General features: G+C 37.9%; 1 protein-coding gene across 3 annotated transcripts in view; it reads left to right on the top strand.

The window, feature by feature from the left end:
- Window positions 1-61: 61 nt before the first annotated feature.
- Window positions 62-6,712, top strand: part of frmpd1a (FERM and PDZ domain containing 1a) — a 30,440-nt gene continuing 23,789 nt past the window's right edge. For 2 of the 3 annotated variants that reach the window (XM_014018474.1, XM_014018473.1), the window contains exons 1-2: window positions 62-407; window positions 4,291-4,401. The gene's annotated coding sequence lies outside the window, so the exon portion shown is untranslated. The remainder of the gene's footprint in view (window positions 408-4,290; window positions 4,402-6,712) is intronic. The other variant, XM_014018475.1, reaches the window with a different exon arrangement.

A 6,712-nucleotide genomic window follows, 5' to 3' on the forward strand; every position in this document is an offset into this window, starting at 1 on the left:
CTGTTTTCTCTGTGTCAAGCAGTGAAGCGCGTGTGCGTGAGTGTGCGTGTGTGAGAGAGCAGCACACACACACACACACACACACACACACACACACACACACAGAGGGGACGGGTTGCTGCTTGAGAAGATTACCAATGCTTAAGGCGCGTGCGCCCCACACACCCGTCCTGCGCGCGCTCACCTGCCCCGGGACCATCACACGCACCTTCTGGTTTCCGTCGAGGAGGTCTCTCGCCTCGCGCTCACAGATCCCCAGGTGATGATGAGGATTACCTGACTTCTTCTCCGAGGAAGGCGCGGCTGGTTCTTCCACCAAGTTCTGTGAGGTTCGGCTCGGCTCGGTTCGGTCCGGACGGTCCGCCCCGAGCCCAGGAGCGGATTGCAGCGCAGAGACCCGCTTCTCGGTAAGATGGTTTCTGTTGAAGCCAACTCAATAAGAGGCAGACACAAAGTGCTAAAAATAGATTCAGCAGTAAATTCTCTTCGGTTCTGCTCGGTTCAGTTCGTCTCTGTGAGCAAACATCGGGTTGTTTTTACAGGACAGGGTTTTTATTGGTTMAATTGAGTCATTTAATTTATTCAGCAGCTTTTATTTCACTTATAACACAACAAATAAACCAATTAATCGTTGTTTCCAGGTTTATTTGCCTAATTGATGTGAATTTATGAGTTAATTTGGGTTTAATTTATGAATGCAGCTGTCATGTCATTCATAAAGTCTGATGGTTTTAATTCAGCTTTAATTTGTTTCAAACATGATAGGAAGAAAAAACAATAAAAGATAAATAACAGAAGGGACACACTGTTTATTGAGTCTCTGTGATGAAGATGAGAGAGGAAGAGGGGCTGTTAGGATAGATTCTGTGGAAAACACCGGAAGTTGTCAGGAAGTGGAGTGCTCCACATCAGTCATCAGATGRAGATGTTCTCTGATGCTGGAGCTGAACACATGCAGGAGTAAAATCAGTCATAATGATGTGAAAACTGCTTAATCCAATCTATTTATAAAACCCTTTAAAAGTTAAAAGCTTCATCCTGGAATTTTATTATTTTAGCCTTTTTCACAAGTAACTGAGCAAAATAATCAAAGATGTATTTTATATTCATTTAGTCAAGTTTATTTTGAAAGTCCTCCTTTGTGATGCTTGAATTTCCTTTTCTTCTGCTGTAGTTTCTGTTTTTCTGTTTGCTTCTCTGAGCTGACTTTGACACATTTAATGGATAAATAAATTTTATTGTCAGTTTCTCGGTTCGGCTTTTTCTTCCTCTCCATTTACTAATTTGAGAAAATGATTTGATGTCTTTATTTCATCCAGATTGGACAGTTTTATTAGTCGAGGTTGAATTTTCATCTTTGCTTCTCAGCTCTGTTTCTGTTTTTTTTATTATTATTATTATAATTTAAAAATATTTCAAGACATTTTCTTTGTTCTCAGTTAAAATAAGTTCAGATAAGAAGAGGTTACATTATCTGTTTAGTGGAATTAACTTAATTTATTTAACTAATAAATATGATAATACAGTATAATGTGAAATACCAGAAGAGGAGCTCATGATGTGTTTAAGTTGTTTTTATTATATTTTCTGCTGTGTTGGTCTGAGTGGATTCTTGTTGCTTTATTTCTCCTCCTGTGGGTTTTACAGCATCTTAATTGTCATCCTTGGAAATTTTATGTAATTTTGTAAATCCTGCCTGTAGCAGAGTCCTTAATTTACTTTTAAAAATGACATAATTAGTTATTAAACTGCTTCCCTCCTCCTTAAGCTCCAGTTTTTCCTTGAAAATGCTTGTGTTGTGTGAACTGCGTGGTTTTTCTGTGAACCGGAGCTGTTTGGAAGTCGTGCCACGTCCATCACTCGGTGTCAGCTGGGAAACAGCCCAGCTCACCTCTGACCCTCCACAATAAAAACCAACATCTCTGAGTTTTCACCATCAGTCCTGCACTCGCTGTCAGTCAGGATTCAAGCCGAACCGTAAACAACTCTTCCACATGTTCGTGTTGGCACTGAGGATAAAGACAATTAAAAATGATGCTTTTAAATAACTTTGTTCAACATGTGTGCAAGAAAAAAACAGACTCTTACAAACTGACCTTTTTATTTTTATTTTCTGAATACTGAATCATGAACAGTTATCTGGGAATATATGGGGTGCTGTAAAATAAACGATGTTCTCATTACTGCAGCTGACCTAAACGATYTGATCTAATTATGCACGTGTCAGAGAGTTAAACTACAATTAACAGAGAAGAAGGAAAGCATGACTTGGACTTTACTGATATGGGATAAATAAGAACTGATTACTGGATCAACAACCCTTAGCAAAAAGTAGTATATGCAAATATCCTTTAGGTATACTAATTTTAAACTAAAAATAAAAGAGTATACCTCCAGTTTACTTTTTATGTACTTATTTAAGATACACCTAACCAAATTTATCTTACACTACACTTGGTTTGTAGTAGAACACTGAAAATACATTTTCACACGGACTGGTTTACTTGTAGTATATTTCAAGATTAAACTAAAAGTATACTTAGAAGAATACTTTCAGTATACTTCTGAGCATACGTTCATAAACTTATTGAGGCAGATTTAGTCCTAGAAGAATACTTGTTAGTAAACTGCTAGTATATCAGTGTACATGGTAAATAAAAGTACATTTAGGGAAATACACTTTTATACACTTAAGTATACATAATGACATACCTAAAGAATTCTTCTTTTTGGTAAGTTTCTAAATTTAAAAAGTCATTATAACAGTATACGTAAAGTATACTTTTTATAAACAAAAAAAGTCTCAGTTTAGTTTGAGCAAGTATAATCAGTATAATTTCTAGTACACTACAAGTACATGGTACTTGATATACTTAAACTTATATTCAAGCATACTTATTAAAATGAACTTCAAGTATACTACTTATTGMTAAGGGGAGARATATAYAACTGCTCACCAACTTTAGCTAATTAAGTCAAAACCATAAAACAAGTAAAAGGTTTTATGAAGGTTCTTTAGAAATGAGGGTTGTTAGGAGAAAACTCACATCAGTCCTGAGCAATGTCTTTGCCGTTGAAGCTGTTTATGTTTTATTCTTTGTTTCTGACTTCTTAGTGTCATGAATTTCAGCTCATAATAAAAAAAATGCATATTATTTTAAATTATTGGTATTTTAACAAAAACTGTGTCCAAGCCTCCGGCCTCTTCCCTCGATTAGATTTCTGGATGAAGAGGGGTTGAAACTGACCCTCATGCAAAATAAGGCAACAAAACCAGAACAGTCAAGTTTTTTTTACAACTTTGAGACATAAAACACTGCAGTTCAATCAGAGCATGTTTTCTGAACAGTAGCCATATAAAAAGTTAAAGTTTAAACCTTTTGGTTTGTATCGATCAGAGTAAAATATCTTTCTGTTCCTTGCAGCTTTGTGTTTTGTCCTCCCTCTTCTCTTCCCTGGCCCCTCCGTGTGTGTATGTGTATGTTTTGCTCCGTGTGTGTATGTGTGTGTTTTGCTCCGTGTGTGCCGGTACGCCTGTTAGCTGTTGGGGGAGTGAAACGGCTGCATTATCTGCATACATTATTGATGCAGACGGCACTCTGACTAACAGGCGAGCACACATACGAGCTCCGACCGTTAACTCAGACAATAGAAACACTCTCCGACAATCAAACGTTCAGTCACATAAAACATCAAAAAAAGAGAAGAAACTTTAAAAACAGGACTGATTTTGCTCAACTGTGTGTTTTAAGAAACAAAGTAAGATGTTGCAGCTTTAAACCCTAAAGAAAGTCACGATTTCTCTTGTTAGAAGAAGCAGAATTCCTAAATAAAAGTACTGATGAGAGATGTGAGGGAGGAGCTCTCTCCGTCTCTTCTCAGGAAGGGCCTCATTAAAAATGGATGATGTTTGGAGCAGAGCTGGAGGAAGTGGGACTTCACAATCAGCACCTGCAGCCCGGGCTGACAGGCCCATCCTGCTGCTGTGGAGCTCCACATCTCCTCCATTCATCCCCCTGCTGTCCGGCCTCCGCTCTCCTAACATCTGTTCAACTTTCCAGAAAAAAAAAGAAAAACTTTTTCCTCCTCCTCTCGAGCACCTCTTTCTTCATCACCTTGTCTTTTCTCTCACTGTCTTCCTCCTTCCTGTCTGTGAAAATTACAGATCTTCATTATGTGGTGTGAGGGGAAGCTTTCATCCTGTTTTCACTCTGTTTCAGTAGCAAAGCATGGTGCATTAAAGCCACTAAGAGCAGCACTCACACTTTGCTGTGATGTTGTGTGTGTCAGCAGGAGATGGGGATCTGTTATCCGGCTCGTTTTCAGCGGGATGATGGACAAACGGAGAGCGGGGCGTAAGCGCTGCCTCAGAGGAGCCCCGGCCGGCAGGGCACAGAGCAGGTGTGTGAGCATGTCTTTACAAATATTATTAGGAAGCACCTTTGTTTGCTCCTGAGGTTTGGACACAACAAGATTAGAGCGTGTGGGATAAGAGTGCGACTGAGACGAAGTGCAGTGTGTGATGGTTTATCCTGAACAGACGTGTTGAAGGTTGAAGTGAAGCTCAGTCTAATCTGGCTCAGCAGGAGTGACGCACAGAGTCCCTGTCAGAACCTGCAGACACTCTGTAATCCCATTTCCCTGCTCTGAGTGTCTCTGCGAGTGTTTGCAGTGTCGGACAAAGGTGGCAAGTAATGAGTGTTTAATCACAAAAAAAAATTCTCCAGTTTTAAAGTAGTTGACATTTTATATGTAACTACAGAGAATAAATCAGATGAAGGATGTTTGAGTTCTTCTYTATAATAAAGACTTAGCATTTCTTAAAGGAATGCATTTTCCCCACCACCTTTCATGACACAGATTTAAAGTGCCTGTCACATCAAATTTCTGTAATAAACTTGAAAACATTTTTGGAAAAATAACATTAATAACTTATTGCCAAACAAAATTCACACCGCTGAGATGAACGTTTGTTGAGATATTTGTATGTGAAGTAACAGGAAGTGATGTCAAAGGTGACTTGCAAATCCTTCAAATAAAAAAGGTCAAAGAAAACGTCTTTAGGTTTAAGAAACTTGACTTGATATTTGTGATTTTACCCATTTTGTCACATAACTGACATATTATCTTTTGCACTTAGTTCGGCCAAAGTAAAACAGGAAGTGACCCCAAAGGGGAATTCTTTTTAAAAAACTGAACCCTCTGGTTCATTGAAACAAAATTATTTAAACTCTGACTCTTCATTTTTCTGATTGAAAATAATCCAAAGAAGCATCAGATTCTCTCTAACGTCTGTGTTGTTAGTTATTGTAGCGATGCTCTGTTTACATGCTGACATTCCCCTTTGACATCACTTCCTGTTTCTTCACATGCAAATATCTCAACAACTGTTCTTCTCAGTGGCGTGAAATTTGTTTTACAAGATGTTATTAATATTATCTTTGAAAAATGCATTCATGTTTGTAACAAACATTTATGTCACAGGCACTTTAAAACAGGTCTTGCAGTTTGAACTCTGTGTGTGAGTTGAGGATGACTCTCAGCTACTGCGTTAGCTGTTTTTCTGTTAAGGTTGATTAACTGTGGCAGCCATTTTGAATGGGTTTGACTTGAAAAATAATGAGCTGTAGATGCACATCCAAGGATTTATTTCAGAAAGTTTTAATAAAATATGTCCCTTGGTTCATGAAATACTTTGCTAACGCTTCAGACAAAAAAAATTATAACGTTTTTATGGTGCATGGTAATAAGAATATCCAAACTGGATCTTTTAGTTTGTAAATCTTTGCAAGGCTGCTGAAACACTCAATAACTTTCAGGTTAAAAGTTTGGTGGGATGTTTTAGAAAACTGCTGTCTTATTAAACAGGACACTTGGAAGGAAATTAACTTTATCTGAAATTAAGAACATATTTTTAGATGGTTATGTCGTCAGCCCTTTCAAAAACTTCTTCTTTTAGTGGTTTCAGTTTCTTTAAAATTTCTGCCCTTTTCAAGGTGATGTTTGCAAGATGTTTGCGATTTTTTTGCGAATAATGCAAAATTCACTTTTTTAAATTCCTTTTCTTGTATACTTGTACTTTATTTTCTCTGACGTTTTCTGAACTATTACGTCAAATTATTTGCRATGAAACTACTWAGTAAGGTCTRGACTTACCAACTACAATTTGGTYKTCTTAACTCTCCTCTGGCTTCAACGTGTAAGGCTGTTGTTTGGAYTTAAAGAGACAGCATCAAATTGAGTTGATATGAGACACACCCCAGAAAAGGGGTGGGGCTTGTGGAGTTACAGTAAGGAGGAATTAAGWCAAMAGCRTTGCAGTTCCACTTTAYATAGACCCCAAGTGGATGATTCAAAAGCAATATATGTCTACTTTTATTTAATATGCCAGTATCKTATGGCTCCATTACAGCAGAGTTCTTGGTGGGCTGTATCTGCAGAGACTTGGCATGCGACATGAAAAGGGAAAAATTGTTGGGATGGCTTAAAAGTAATGGATAAAATATCAGCTGCTTCTCTACACTGTGCAGTCTGACAAGTTTGTAGAAAAAAATGGTGAGAGAGAAAAATGATCAGATAAATACACAAGAGAGTAAGTGTGGACAGTGTGAGATAAACTGTAAGTGCTGCTGCAGTCTCATTAGTGTGTGTGTGTGTGTGTGTGTGTGTGTGTGTGTGTGTGTGTGTGTGTGTGTGTGTGTGTGTGTGTGTG

This window comes from Austrofundulus limnaeus, unplaced genomic scaffold (genome assembly GCF_001266775.1).
Source record: "Austrofundulus limnaeus strain Quisiro unplaced genomic scaffold, Austrofundulus_limnaeus-1.0 Scaffold194, whole genome shotgun sequence".
NCBI lineage: Eukaryota > Metazoa > Chordata > Actinopteri > Cyprinodontiformes > Rivulidae > Austrofundulus > Austrofundulus limnaeus.